The sequence below is a fragment of the Kogia breviceps genome, chromosome 7, assembly GCF_026419965.1.
Source record: "Kogia breviceps isolate mKogBre1 chromosome 7, mKogBre1 haplotype 1, whole genome shotgun sequence".
In the NCBI taxonomy this organism is placed as follows: Eukaryota; Metazoa; Chordata; class Mammalia; order Artiodactyla; family Physeteridae; genus Kogia; species Kogia breviceps.
The window spans coordinates 27,912,237-27,928,760 of NC_081316.1; the positions used below are offsets into that span (position 1 = coordinate 27,912,237).

Consider the following 16,524-nt stretch of genomic DNA (forward strand, 5'->3'; position numbering starts at 1 on the left):
TATAAATGCTGAAAGCACAAAGTTAAAGGCATAATAACAAGTGGATAAACTACTTGTGATTAAAATAACAAGTGGATTATACACTCAGTATATTTTATCATTTTACAAACATGATACTATATTAATATTAGATAAATGCTTATACACATTGCTGTGCTTTGGAATGTAATTCTCCATTTCAGATGCTCTTCCATGGTTGAGAGCTTTGTTTTTATCATAAGTTCATAGAATTTTTGACTTTTTAAATTATGTAGTGTGACATATTAATTTTTATTTTCTAAAAATGGTATAAAAATAAACTGTTAGAATTTTTCTTAATATCTTCTCATAAAATTAATGGAAATAGTATGGATTTGGGAGCAGATGGATTGGGTTTGGTCTTGATTTTTCTTATCTATTTGACTTTAAATGTGTTATTTATTTTTCTGACATTCAGGCTTTTTGTCTACAAATTGGAAAAAATATTTCAAAGAGTCCTGGTGAGGATTAATGACATTATTATCATTAATGTCATTAAACAAAAAAGGTCTAGTAGAATGTCGACCCTTGAAGAATGTCCATTTTCTCTGCTTTTTCCTTGGGTATGTTGTGAGCTGCTTCATAAGAATTTATTTAATTCCTTAATGTTTGGAACAACGTGAGGTACACAGTAAGTGTTTACTAAATTCTCATTGAGATGGAATACCCTATAGAAATTTTGGAAGTGAATTGAGATTTTTTTTTTTCTTATTCATTCTTTGGTTTCTTAAATACCTCTGTGCTTTTGCTTAAAGGATACCTTTTAAAATAAACTTCTTACTTTAATACTGCCAGGCTGGGTTCGATAGCTGTGCCATGCGCTCCCACAAAGCCTCTAATGCAGGGGTCCCCAACTCCCGGGCCGTGGGATCGTACCAGTCCACGGCCTGTTAGAAACCGGGCCGCACAGCAGGTGGTGAGCGGCTGCCGAGCAAGGGAAGCTTCGTTGGCTACTCCCCGTCGCTCTCCATCACTGGCATTACGGCCTGAACCATCCCCCCTGGCCCCTGTGCGTGGAAATACTGTCTTCCATGAAACCAGCCCTGGTGCCAAAAATGTTGGGAACCGCTGCTCTAATGTGTCTCTATTATACTGTTTATCATGTTACTTTATATTTGTCTATGAATTGGTTGTACTTTTTACTAGACTGTGGGTTAGTCTTTGCAAATCTTACTCATTTTTCTTACATTCCTAGAACTTTGCAGAGTATCTGGCATATAGTAGGTTCAATAAACATTTACTAAGTAAAAATATGAATGAAGTTATGCTTCAGCATTTGAATCCAGCATTGCATATGTCATGGTCTCGCAGTTCATCAAATGAAACATCAAAGGAGGGACATTTAATACAGAGAGTTTTTAAGCACTTGTTCTTATCTTCCTCTATTCAAAAAAACATTGACGGGCTTCCCTGGTGGCGCAGTGGTTGAGAATCCGCCTGCCGATGCAGGAGACACGGGTTCGTGCCCTGGTCCGGGAAGATCCCACATGCCGCGGAGCAACTAAGCCCGTGAGCCATGGCCGCTGAGCCTGCGCGTCCGGAGCCTGTGCTCCGCAATGGGAGAGGCCACAACAGTGAGAGGCCCGCATAAAAAAAAAAAAAAAAAAAAACATTGACAACAGTGGGAGGGGGTACTTAATAAATTTTATGATGTAAAGAATATAGTGGCAAATGTATAAAGATTTTATATTAAAATCAGAGTTTATAATAATAGTAAAATCATAGAATAAAGCTAAGTAAAATGTATTAATAAAGCTAGGCAGAAATGTCCCAACATTAATCAGATTCCAGTAGAAAAAGAGAATCCACTCTGAGTATTTCAAACAAGAGGATTCTGAGGCAGCGAATTTTTTACACAGGTGACAGAGGAGCTGAGAAGCCAAAGGGGGAAAAAATGAGGTAACCCAGAAATTGACAACAACCGGGAACGTCTACCACCTCTGCTAGAGAGACAAGTGAAGGGGCTCAGAAACTGAGCCTAGGAGCTGAAGTCTCCTGTTGGAAGTTGGATCCGTGAAGGGTTATCCTGTGGGAGCTGGAACCACCAGGGAGATGCAGCTGCTTCTGGAGGTGCCACCCAGACAGAGAGGGAGGGGGAGAAACTCCCAAGCTTCACCCCTCCTCCCATCACCCACCTCCACGCAGTGGCTCCCATGAGCCAAAGCCAGCTGACATGGGAACCTGGGAAACTCAGGCTGCAGGGGATCTAAGAATCCTAAGGTCTAAGAAGAGGATTACCCCCAGAATGAAGTAGATAATAAAGGGAAAAATATAAAACTAGGCTTTGGCACAAAGCCTGTGCTTCAGCCTCTATCAACTCACTGAACTGGTCTTCAGTTTCATGCTTGATATTGTAGTAAGCGCAGATGTTTAATGTCTAAATGATTGCTTATAGGGCTTCCCATCTTCCTCGCTCCAATCAGAGGAGGATTTACAATGGAGCTAATGAGTCTTAAACCTCAGGGCCCTACCCTTGCTTCCAATGTCTTCTAGTGCTCTGAGAAAGATCTTAACTATTTTTTAAAATTTATGATTGTATATGCTTTTTGAAAACAGAGGATCCAAAGGGTTAAAGCATCTTGCCCCTTGTATAAAATCTGCCTATTTCCTACCTGCTCTCTCCCCCTCCCCTTATATCTAAGTTAGCTTCCTTTCTCAAATTTTCTTCTTTAACTCTTAGTTCAACAATTAAACCAGGACCCTGGATCAGGGGAGCTGGAAAAATTCTAATTCCATTCAGCAAGGTAAAAAAAAAAAAATTATTCCGCTTATGGAAACTTTCTTTACAATACGAATCACAAACTCAAATTCTTCCAGGGATCCAAGCAAATGACAAATGAATGAAAAAGGATCAGTGAGGGCTAGAATGGCTCACGCCCAGGTTGAAATGAGCAACTGTTACTCAGCTCCATCCAACGGTTGCATGAAATTGAGCTCACTGCATCCAGACTGTCTTCTTTTTTCTTTTAAAGAGAAATTGAAAATATAATCTCTTTTTTCCAAGTCAAACTGTGAACTCTTTTGAGTTTTAAATGTACACTGAAAAAAACTTTAATACAGTGCTGAGCAAAACAAATCACATTCAAGTGCTATATTGAACCCCTGGGCTGCCAGTTTACAACATTTGCTTTTTAGGAGATATGCATAACTTGAGAAATGTAGAACCAATCTTTGCAAGAAATCTGATTCTTTCTTTTCCCAAAGTCAAAATCAAGAGAAAGACAAGGATAAAGCTTCCCCAAGGGCTTCTCTGGTGGTGCAGTGTTTGAGAGTCCGCCTGCCGATGCAGGGGACACGGGTTCGTGCCCCGGTCCGGGAGGATCCCACATGCCGCGTAGCGGCTGGGCCAGTGAGCCATGGCCGCTGAGCCTGCGCGTCCAGATCCTGTGCTCCGCTACGGGAGAGGCCACAACAGTGACAGGCCCGCCCGCGTACCGCAAAATAAAAAACAACAACAACAACAAAAAAGCTACCCCAAGAAGTCTGTCTGAGCTCTAGAACAGGTTGATTATTATTTATTGTAGTAAAAAACTAGATTCAACAAAATCATTTTAGTGTCAAGCATATTGCTGATGCTGGTATATGTAAGTGAGAGAAATGGGGCAAAAAAATCGGGAGGCCAACAGATGTACAACTAGATAGAATACTTATGATAAAATAGCTAACAGACATTGAGGACTTACTATGTGTCAGCCACTGTGCTCAGTATTTTGTCAATCAGACTGTCAGTCAACAAACATATGTTCAACCAGGCACTGTTCTGTGTGCTGGGATAAAGCAATGACAAGACAGAGGAGCCTGCCTTTCAGAACCTTAGAGTCCAGAAGAGGAAGAGAGTAAATAAATGTGTAAACAAAGAGATATGTGCAAGATGATTGCAAGAGTTCTGTGATATAATAAAGAAAATGGGGTAATGGTATAGAGATTGACTGAAGTAGGGGAGAAAAAAGAGTTTTCAAAACTGGTCCAGGAAAGCCTTTCCGAGAAGCTGACTTTGGATAAAGACATGACTTAGGAGAAGAAGGCAGTCATGAAGCAAAACTTATGAAGTTTGTTCCAAGTAGAAAGAAGAGCAAATGCTAAAGATCCTGCAGTGGCTTCAAGTTTGGCATAATTGAGGGATGGAAATCAAGCCAGTGTGACTAGAGCAGATGAGCTCAGAGGGTGGGCAGGACCATATCACACTGTAGACCACGATCAGGAGGTTGGATATTCATCTATGATGATGTGCAAGGAAGCCACTGAGACTTTTCCGCAGCGCCCTAGTATGGTTTGTTTGTTTATTTTATTTATTTATTATTGGCGGTGCGGCATGTGGCATCTTAGTTCCCAAACCAGGGACCATGCCCCCTGCATTGATAGCGTGGAGTCTTAACCACTAGACTGTCAGGGAAGTCCGCCCTGGTACGTTTTGATTTAAGCATTAAGGTCAGTCTGGCTGGTCCATGGAGGGTGATATATTGATGTGAAATCTGGGGTGATGGAGGGCTAGACTGGATTGTAGCAGCGCCGAGAGTGAGATACTGGTAGATTTTTAAATCTATTTACTTATTTTTAATGGACTGGATGTGCGGTCTGAAGGCAAGACCTAAAACAAGAATGATATCTTGGTTTGGAGCTGACAGGAGCTGCACAGGCCACCACCTCTGGCATCACCTCCATTACCTTCACCCCTTAGCAGTCACTATCGACCACCTACATTCCTGCCAGCATTGTTCCTACGCCCCATTACTCTCTGCCGTAGCTGACCCTGCACTAGATCATTAGGTCTTTATAGAGTTAGTAGATTATTCCTCTTTACAGGCGGTGTGGAAGTATTTTAATATTCTAAAAACTGATACAGCCATGCCAGGTGATACCAGTTGAATATCAATCTGAGACTAAAAAGTCTGAAGTTTATCCTGTTGGCTGTAGAACATCAGCGGCGGTTTTGGCCAGGGGAATGACATGATCAAAGTAGAGTTTCCAGAAGGTTGAACTGGCAGCTGTGTGCAGGATGAGTTAGAGGGTGGAGGGAAAAGCGAGAGGCAAAAATCAGTTAGCAGGTTATTGCAGAAGACGCACAAGATCAGGAGAGGAGAATACATCAACTCCCTGAAGGATTTTGCTGCGAAAGTTAGACCTTGCCTTGATAGGAGGAAGGTAATATACTCCCTTCTCCCCTTTAAATTGATTTGTTGGAGCTTTGTTTTGTTGCTGAAGGTACCAAGTGAATATATCTTTGTCATCTACATGCCTTGTGGGTAAATGATAGAATGACCATCCCAGCTTCCTCTTTCCTGAAGGAATGAACTTTAGAACTCTATGGTATGAAGTGGGCTGGATTAGGAGTGAATTCCTGAGGTAACTTGGTACTTTCCAGAGACAGAATCTCTCTATGAATCTTTAACACATTGGTTAAACTGGGGAAAAGGAGAGATTCACATCCCACATGAAGAACATTCAAAAATCCTTGAAAATAACCCTAAAATATATCTTTGCTTATTTATGACTGTCAGAATAGATAGAAAAATTGAGGGAGGGAGAAAAAAAGCAGAGGGAGAGTGAACAAAATCATAACATTTGAGCAATTGGAGAACCTAGGTGAGTATATGGCTAATCACTGTACTGTTTTGCAAATTTTCTGTAGGTTTAACATATTTCAAAATAAACAATGGGGGAAAATATTTCATTAGTTTGCTAATTGTTCTTTCTGGGAACTAGCTGACCTTTGATTTTTAGTAATGATGATTTTAACGACTCACTTTATTTTCACTCTTGGAGACGTCTCTCTATATGTCTAAGTCAAGGGATTAAGGTCTTAAATATTTCCTAATGTACAGTGGTCTTTTTCTTCTTGTTTTAATTTCCCTAATTATTACTGATATAAGCAAGGGACCCTTTACAGATCTTCCTCGGAGGAAAAGCTATCTGTGTTTCTCTTTGCCATTTAATTGCTATTCAGGTTGACACAGAAAGCACTCAACCCAATAACTAGATGTTGTGCCTTATCTATTTATAATGTTTGTTTGAGTCTCTGATAATTTTGAAAGTGTCTGCTGTGTTGAACAAATCTGATATAGTATTTAAGAATGTGAGAGGACACTAAATTACAGTTAGACCTCTGTATCTGCAGGTTCCAAATCTGCAGATATGTAGGGCCAATTGTACTCTGCCATCTAATGTAAAGGACTTGAATATCCATGGATTTTGGTGTCCACAGGGGTCCTGGAACCAATCCACCATGGATACCAAGGGTTGACTGTATTTTTCAGTCCATCACATCAAAAATCCAATCATGAAGTAAAAATGTTCTAATCTCCATAGCTTCTGTAAAGTGGAACAAATTCCAGTGTAGCTCCAGCTATTGTTAGAATCCAAAAAATAATATCTTTGCCTGTGGTTTATTCACATATTAAAATATTAGGTTGTACCATATAAAATTGACATTTCATAGATCAAAACCAGTCAAATACTGGCAATACCATATAGTTAATCCTATTAAAATCAACACATTTTCTGTAATGGTGACATCAGGTAAAAATATGATTCATGGGCTTCCCTAGTGGCACAGTGGTTGAGAGTCTGCCTGCCGATGCAGGGGACACGGGTTCGTGCCCCGGTCCGGGAGGATCCTACATGCCACGGAGCGGCTGGGCCCGTGAGCCATGGCCACTGAGCCTGAGCGTCCGGAGCCTGTGCTCTGCAACGGGAGAGGCCACAACAGTGAGTGGCCCGCACTGCAAAAAGAAAAAAAAAAAAAAAAATTCATATTGCCTATTATATATTATTTCCTCCCTGAAGAAAGCTCACAGTTTAACAGACACATGGAGCTTACAGTTCATAGAACTTCAGAACATGTGCCCAAAGCAAGTGCTAGAATAAATATAAATTCACACATAAACTTACAAATGGTAGAGTTCCGTGTCATCTTATTATTATTGTGTTCCAGCATCTCTAGGCTGGCAGCAATGGAAGAAAGAAACTTTTGATTAAGGTTAGCTGGGTTTTTTGCATATTTTGCACATATTCCATACAAATTCTAAAAGTTATTTGAATGCCTTTGGATTTCCAAGATTGTCATCATCAAAATGTGTCACTTTTTTGGCTATCGAACCCCACTAAGGAGGTTGAAATTTCACTAAGTAGTATTAAACTATTGGGCAACCTACATATTTTCCTTTCATTTTTTTTCCCCCTGAATTGCAGCTTCCGGTAACCTCTGATAGGTGAAAAACAACTCATAAAATTCTCTTACTCCTTCTTTTTAACAGTGGGTATTTTCAATTAAGCATGTATCATACTTAAATACCAAATCCTGAATGTACCACAATGATGTAATAGAGCATAGATTATCCTAACTGCTCTGGTAAGTGCTATACAAAAATAGTCTGTGAATAATTCTCATAATTTGGCTCACAACACAGGAATACCTTTTCCTTGACATAGAAAATGTATTTTCCCCCTCAAATGACGAGGGTTTCCCTTGGATATTCCTCATTAATATCCTTTGATACTGTAGTCCTGAGAAGTGCCACTTTTCTAGAAGCAGAAAGTTATATAGACTTTTTTAACCAAACTCTCTTAACCGAAAATAAGAGCTTCTGTACAAATAGCTTCTCTTTCAGTTACCATTTGAAAATTATACTAGCAAAATGAAGAAAGAATTGAGATTCGGACTTCTTTACTCAATGAATTCACATAACAGTTTTCTATTCCAGTTGCTTCAAAAGTTCACTATTCCAGTAGATAGAGGTTGTTGTTTTTTTTTCTTTTTTGTCAGAAAACCCACATACTTCCTAATGCTACATAAAGTATCCCGATAATAAAAATACGCAGAGGAGAAAAGGAATTGGAGTCTAGAAGGACAAAAAGTCAACTGGAGAAAGAGAGGCATGAAGAAGAAAAATATTACGGAAGGAGGTAGCAAAAAGACTCAGGTTATGATAGGGAAGCTGCTAGAGAAATCCCTGTGTCCAGAACTGACCGATGCTCGGGCCTCACAGCAGTACTACCAGCCTGAATGCAGGTGTCACATTATCTGGGTCTAACTCTTAGCTGAATTTGGGTGATCTTAGATAAATTGTTTGCCCTCTGTGCCCCAGTTTACTTGTCAATGAAATGGATGTAAGAATGGCTTGGGGCTTCCCTGGTGGCGCAGTGGTTGAGAATCCGCCTGCCGATGCAGGGGACACGGGTTCATGCCCCAGTCCGGGAAGATCCCACATACCTCGGAGCGGCTGGGCCCGTGAGCCATGGCCACTGAGCCTGCGTGTCCGGAGCCTGTGCTCCGCAACGGGAGAGGCCACAACAGTGAGAGGCCCACGTACTGAAAAAAAAAAAAAAAAAAAAAGAATGGCTTACATAGGATTGGATTGAAAGGATTGAGTGTGATATTCCAAGTAAAGCACTTAGATCCTTAGATCTTGATTCTGATTAGTTGCCAACAAACATTAAGTATAAAAGCCATAGCTATATCTTAGTAATTTCTTTTCTAGCTTTCACAGCAGAACCCTTCAAAACATAAAACAAAATCATAATCCTTGGCAATAGTTTTGGGAAAGGAGTCTGAATAATTATATAGATTCAGCTGAAACCAAACTATAAGGTAATGGGTTTGTATAATGATTGAGCAGCTATCAAAACTTCATTAGATGTGCCTTCAGAAATGCATTGTGTTATAGTGGAAAGACGGCAAGCTTTAGAACCAGGTAGGGGTGGATTCTACTTTTAGGTGTTTGACCTTGGACAACTCATTTGACCTTCCCAAGGCTGTTTCCTGATCTTTACAACAGGAATAACAGCATCTCCACTGTAAGGTTGTTATGAAATAAGCAATAATAACTAGGCAGGTGCTAGGCATGCCATATGCTCTTCATAAATGGCAACTCTTGTTATTCTCAAGGGAGGGAGGCTATTTGATACAATCAGACCAGAATATCAGAAACTTAAACATATGACAGACTCAATTCAGCAAACCTTCACACTTGCTTTGAGATCCAACTTAGAATGCTTTTGTCATGAAGTAATATTTTTAATTTACTCACAGTTTCTTTTGGTCACCCTACAATTTTTTATTGTCTTAAACATTTCAACTTTCACAGCTCCAAGAAATTTGAAACTGAGGTCAAGAAAGATTAAAGAAATCCACCCCCAACAACAAAAAAACTCTCCTATTCTCCTAGTTATTGAGCTCTTACTATACATCCTATACTTGGGTCTGGTGGCAGACCAGAATGAGATACATCTGTACTCAGAGGATCTTAGACACCATTAAATTAAAATTCAAAAGCAACTACTGAGTTTCAGAGACTTGAAACAAATTACTAAAGCTAGTTAAATATATTTCTAATATTATTAAGCTCTTTTTCTGTACCAGTACTAAACTAAGTACTTTATGTGCATTATCTCATTTAATTCTCAAACTACACTCTGAGGCAAATAGTATCATGATCCTTATTTTACAGATGAGAAAACTGAGCCTTGGAGCTGCACAGTCTAAGTCACCACTAGCTACATGTTGCTATTCAAATTAAATTAATTTAAACAAAATTTAAAATTCTGTTCCCCAGATGTTCCTCAGGCCAAATTTCAAATGCTCAATAGTGGCTACTGTATCCTTCACCTCAGATTATACAGACATAGAAAATCATCACAGAAATTTCTATTAGACAGGGTTGCCTTAAAAGTCTAAGTAATCATCTAAGTTAATACAGCTAACACGTGGTAGAACCAGGACTCAAATCGAGGTGACCTGACTTCTGAACTTGTCCTTTTAAGCCCTCATTGCCAAAGTCAGAACCAAGATTTCCCAATATCCACACGAACTTTCTTCCTATTGTCCACTATTTCTTCTTAAGAATATCATTACCTCAGTGAATTATATGCTTCATGGTGACATAGCACTGATATTCATAAAACCAGAGTTTTCCAAACCTCAAGCATTCATGTATCACTTCATGATTTTTGGTACATGTACACACAGACTGTACTAGTATTACTTACTTTTAAAAATTTACTCATATTTTTATTTAAAGCTATTTATTAAAAAAATTTATATTACTATAGTAAATGATTTACTTCTATTACTTGCCTATATTTATGTTTAGAAAAATAAATACAAAGAAAGCAAAATATTTTGTTATGTTCTATCCAGATACTAAGAGATTTTCATTTCTATGTAAGGAGGAGTGTGTGTTATATAGGTATTAAATATAGACTAGTACAAAACAGATATGTTACTTGTCCTAATCCCAATTATTGAAAAAGAGTCAAGGAAGGAATACATTTCTCACAATGTGATATGATGCTATTCATTGCTACATCTGTAAAACCACCTAAAACCTCCTCTATGCTCACCAGGAGTTTGTGTCGCACATTTTAGGAACTCTGCACCAAACATTTAGGGAAACACCAAAGCGGCATATAATAAAGAACAACTACAACCACGTGCAAAAACTATCACACAGACAATGGGTAATTTAGAAAGGAAGTTGACTTTCAAGGAATAGCTTCATGGAAGGATGTGGAAATGGGCTTTAAAAGTGGAATAAAATGAGTAAGACTATTTGGGCCAAATGTGCACTGAAGTGGGAAGGCAAAAGAAGTTTTGGGGACAGTAAGACTATCAGAATGACTAGCACTACTGGACCACTTTGAAGAACTTTAGGAAATATAGCTAAGTAAGTTTGAAGAGGCTCAATTTGGAGACTTTTGATGCTAGATTAATACAAACTGAGAGGAAATCAGTTCAGAGTAGTGGCTTCAACTTGTGCACAGAAGGCTCAGGATGGGAGTGGCTGTGTTAATATCATTATGGAAATGAAGAGCAAGGATGAGCTGTATAACTTCATAGAACCAGAATATTCTAGCCTTCATCAGTTGTGAGTTGAAATTCAGTCCCCTTTGCATGGATATCCCAGTATCCCTCCATAAGCCAAATCCCCTTCACTTGACTTAACAAAGTCCAGGCTTCTAAAGAAACTCTTTCCCCAATCTAGTTCTAAGCCTCAGAGGTCTTATATGTCAACTTCTACCCCACTAGCCCCAAGTCTGGATGCCTGGCTCTGGGTTCGTTGTGAGAGCAATTCACAGCATCTGCTAACTGGAGGCTGGATGTGTGGAAATCCAGCCACAGCCTTTCCATTTTCATAATTGGTGCCCAGTGCAGTGGAGAAGAGAATGCACCTCCCACTGTGGTACACCCTGACACAGGCGTGGTTTTCAGAACGAAGTTAGCTGAGAGGGCTCTGGAGCCACACTGCTTGAGTTCAAATCCCAGTGTAACAATTCAATTGTATTCCTTTCTCTTATTTAAAATAAATTAATAATAAAACATATCTCATAATTGCTGTTAATGTTAACCAAAAGTATTCATAAAGCCCCTGACTGAATTCATACCAGATGTCTCCCTATTATTAACCCCAGATTATTATAGCTCTAAGTCACTCATACAGGCAAGTAAGCAAGCGCATACACACACATACCCATAGACCCCAGAAGGCTCACATCCCAGCGGGGTGACTGTTTTGGCATGTTTCCCAGTATTAGCCATATTAGTTACCCAAATATATCTTTAACCATCACCACCCTCTGATACCTGAGCCTTGGTGCCATCTTGCTGAGGCAGATTGCTTCACCTAATTGCCTTCTCACTCCCAGACACACTCCCTACATAGACTATCCTTTGCCACCAGTGTGCCAAGCTTTTTCTTATCTCAGGATCTTTGTACCTGCTAAAACTTCGTACTCTCCCTTCTCTGCTTAATTTTTACTCAATCTTCAGGTCCCTGAGAAGCCTTCCCCAAACTTCCATCTAAATGGGACACTTATTTATCCATTTATATGTATGTATGTATATCCTTCCTTTGTGAAGTACAACTTAAGAAATTCATAGACATTTGTATACACAAAGTTTTGCCTTGGAACAAAGCCAAGTTAATTCTGTTTACCAATGACTCAAGACAGACATGGTCATGTACAGTCATTTTAATCTTAGTCATCTTGTTTTCATTTTTTCTTGGTTCTCTGGAGCTTGCTATGTTTGTGTGTAATTTTGAGGTGTTTTATGAGCATTATTAATCTCATTATGCTCAATGAATGTACAAGCAGTGAGAATGATGAAAACTACTAATTAGTGGCATAAGATTATGATGAAAACAAAATGAAACCTAACATTAATTGACATGCATATTTTCATCACTTTTATGGCATCATTTTGGACTTAGGAACAAACAGACTTATGAATAGTCTTTGGAAATTTAACACATTTGTACCCAGAGGAGGTTCTATGTTTGGTTTTCTGGTTATATTTTTATCTCTCTCTGCCTGTCTCTACTCTAAACTCCATGAGGCTAGGAATCAATGTTTTGCTCACCATGGTATTGCAGAGTGCCTCAGGGTGACTGTAATGACACCAACTACCTAGAGTTAAGCCAAACTTCACAGATTAAGGGCAGAATCCTCCACCAGACTGCCCTCACTTCAGACACCAGTCACAAGTTCAGGAGTCCCCAGGCCACACTCACTTCTGACCAGCTGGCTGCAAATTCAAAATTTCCCACTACCCTCTCAGATTTGATAATTCATTAGAATAACTCCAGTAACTCAGGAAGGCACTATACTTCATCATTATAGTTTAATTATAGCAAAAGGATACAAATCAGAACCAGCCAAAAGGAGAGGCACATAAGATGATGTCTAAGAAGGTCCCAAATGTGAAGCTTCCTTGTCCTCAGGGTGCATGTTACCTCTGGTACACCAATGTGTGCCAGTACACAGAGTGTTTGCCAACCAAGGAGGCTCACCTGAACTTCAGTTTCCAGAGTTTTTATACAGGCAGGGTTGTTTGAATCATTGCCCATGTGACTCAATCTCCAGCCCCATCCCTCTCCTCAGAAGTCAGGCTTACATTACTTTTGGGGCTCAAAGCCCCAAAGTCTAATTGTGTGGTTGGTCTTTCTAGCATGGCCAGCCCCTCTCGTGACTCATCTCATTTACATCAACTATCTAGGAGTCCACCATGAGTCTCCTCATTAGCATAAACTTTTAAATGTGGCCTGAGGGGTGCATAATGAATAACAAAGATCACCTGTCACTTGGGAAATTCCAACTGTTTAGAGGTTACTTCCAGGAACCAGAGAGAAAGGCCAGTAAAATTGTTTATTACACAGTAATACATAGTAGATGCAATAAATACTTGGTAAATAAATGACACACCTGAGAGTTAGGTCACATGAAACAGGATACTGTGATGATTATATCAAGAAGAAAGATAAGAGAAAACTGATTGAATCTAGCAGTGAGGTGACTGTATTCAAAGCAGTTTCAGATGTTAATTGATTAAAGAAGTTGAAGTTTTATAGATTACTCTATTAAGATGTTCACTGATGACTAGAAGGTGGAAGATATAGGATATACAGACATGAACATGTAGAAGATGATGGGAAGGAGCCAGTGGACTAAAAGAGCTTAAGGAGAGAAGAAATGATAGGGCAAGTTTGAGGTGGCCTTACGGGTAACTGACTTACCAAACACTGCTGGTGGCCAAATACAGGTCTTAGGGATGAAGTAGAGATCATTTACTCAACCAGATGGCTTCAAATGTCCCTTCTCAACCTAAAAGCCCATGATTCAGTTCTGTGGAAATACCATTGTTCAAAGATGTTCATTCCTTTAGACAAGTGGTTATTAATCGCGGGTGATTTTGCCCCTCAGGGGACATTCAGCAATGTCTGGAGATATTTGACCCAGCAATTCTACTTCTGTCTATGTATTCAAAAGAATTGAAAGTAGAAACTCAAGCAAATATTTGTATATCCATGTTCACAGCAATATTATTCATAATAGCCAAAAGGTGAAACCAACCCAAGTTCCATTCAGAGATGAATGAATAAACAAAATGTGGTATATCCATACAGTAGAATATTATTCAACCTGAAAAAGGAAGGAAATGCTGACATGCTACAACATGGATAAAGCTTGAAGACATTACAGTAGTGAAATAAGCTAGTCACAAAAGACAAATATTGTGTGACTCCATTTATATGAGGTACCTTGAGTAGTCAAATCCACAGAGAAATAAAGTAGAATGGAGGTTAGCAGGGGTTGTGGGGAGGTGGGAAAGGCAAGCTGTTGTTCAATAGGTATGAAGTTTCAGTCTGGGAAGATGAAAAAGTTCTGGAGATGGATGCTGGCAATAGTTGCACAGCAAGGGAATTGTACTTAATGCCACTGAACTGCACACTTAAAAATGATTAAAATGGTAAATTTTATGCACATATATTTTACCACAACTTAAAAAAAGACTGAAGTGCTACTAGCATCAGGTGGGTAGAAGCCAGGCATGCTGCTAAACATCCTACAATGTACAGGTCAGCTACTTCAACAAAGAACTTTCCAACCTGAATGTTAATAGTGCTGAGGTTGAGAAATCTCACTTTCACAAATTATTGAAAGAACAGCAGTAAGAGACTGTACAGTGATACTGGTCTTTTCACTTTTACACTGCTTTTCCACACTCAAGTCACTTCCCTTATTTTGCTAGATTTCACTGCCCAGATCAAGCTAAAAAAAAAAAAAAAAAAAAGCAGAAGTAGTTAAAAAAAAAAAAAAGGAGAAAAACAATCACTTAAACCTCAAAACAGAATTTTGGAATTCTCAATTTCTGAGGTACATATTTCTCTCTCTCTCTCTCTCTCAAATAATTTCACCAATAAAGTTTGAAACTACGTAAGACTCCCAAGCTTGGCTTGAACCCTTCATATTTTGTTGTATTCCCAAGTCTATTCTATGCATGGTCAAGAAAAAGATAATAAACTATTTTAGCAATGATGTATACTTTCAGTATATATTGTGTGTAAATATATGTAATCTGATTTCAATTCTTGTGAAAAATCATGAGTCTTCTACAGATGTCTTTTCTACAGCAAAGAAGGCATCCTGGTTTAAAGGATGTCTTTATTTCTCATTTAAAGGCTTAGAGAAATCTCAGTGACAAAGGATCATTTTTTCTCACTGCGTGTATTATCATTTAAAAGGGAACAATGCCTCTTGTTAAATAACTAAAACAAATTAAAACTTGAATGAACCATGACAGTAAGGGAAAATTATCCTTTGCATTTTCTATCATGGGGCCACTGGATCAATGGCCTTTCAATTCAGTCAAATAAACCACTGATCCAGTCGAACAATCAGTGAGTCTTACTATTTTCAAGAAATTGAGCAGCTTATTTGATTGAAAATGATTGAGGCAATTGTGTGTGTGTGTGTGTGTGTGTGTGTGTGAGTGCATGTGTCATGCATGCATATGTTGAGCCCCACATTTGATACAGATTAAATACAAGTGGAAAAGGACCATAGTTTGAGAAACAATGGTGTTCAAAAATTTTTTAGTATTTTATTAATTTAGTATTTGTTTATTTCTCCATCTTGTTCCAGAAAAGGTTTAGGGCAGCTCTGAGGGCTTTTATATATAATCTGCAGGCTCTTGTCTTATGTTTGTGACTATTTTGTAGATTGAGTGCTAAATACTAAATTATTAAAGATTATGAAAGAAAGAAAGAGAGAGAGAAAGGGAGCAAGGAAGGGAGGGAGGGAAGGAAGGAAGCTAATATATAACACCCAATGAACTACTTTATCTTGAAGACTATTTCAATGACTTCAGTCAATAAAACCACTAGCAGACAAGACATCCTTGCCATTAATTTGTATTCAAGGATACTATAACTATAGAAAGTTGTTTATTTAAGTAGAATGAAATGTGACCTGAGCATACTCATTGTCTTTTTACTTTCTGTCTCCATTTACCCTTCTGAAAGACATCTAAATTCTTTTTGGAGAATTTCTTTCCCCTCGAGCCATAGTCTTGGTGGGGATGATGAATCCAGGTGCCTGCCTTCCTACTATGGAGTCACACCAGCTGCTGGGGACTCTTTGTGCCAAATCTTTCCTGAATCACTCAGATATAGGCAGGAGGTGGACTTAACAGTTTCAGCTTGGTCCAAGGAGTACACTCTCCAGGACTTTGACTCTTGAACAAGTGATACAGGATTGAAGAGACATTTGGAGTTGAGTCATCCTGGTGGCAGTACTGCAACCACACTATTCATGCTACAGTGTATTTCTCTAGTTCCTCCTTCCCAGCCCTTTCCATATTCTCTTCTTGATTCCTGCTTCCTGACCAAGTATTACAATCCATCTCTAATTTAGTGGTTTAAAACAACAAAAACAATAACGTCATTTTGCTCAAGACTCTGCATTCTGGGCAGGACTCAGCAGGGACAGCTTATTTCTCCTCTACTCATTTTTATCTGGTAGAATTTTAAAGGTAGGACTTGAAGGCATGCTCACATGTCCAATATCTGCTCAGAGAAGGCTGAAACAGATGGGGACCAGAATAATTGGGTCTCCTTGGGCGTGTCTTGAAACCTTTATATGGTCTTTCCATATATGATGACTTTAGGGTGGCCAGACTTCTTACATAGCAGCTCAAGGAACACAGATGCACAGCGAAGCCCTATCTCTTGT

The 16,524-nt window shown here is 39.0% G+C and overlaps 1 protein-coding gene across 1 annotated transcript in view; it reads right to left on the reverse strand.

Annotated features, from left to right (window-relative positions):
- The window catches only part of LOC136794603 (uncharacterized), a 43,018-nt gene that overhangs the window by 11,985 nt on the left and 14,509 nt on the right, over positions 1–16,524 (reverse strand). The window lies entirely within an intron of this gene.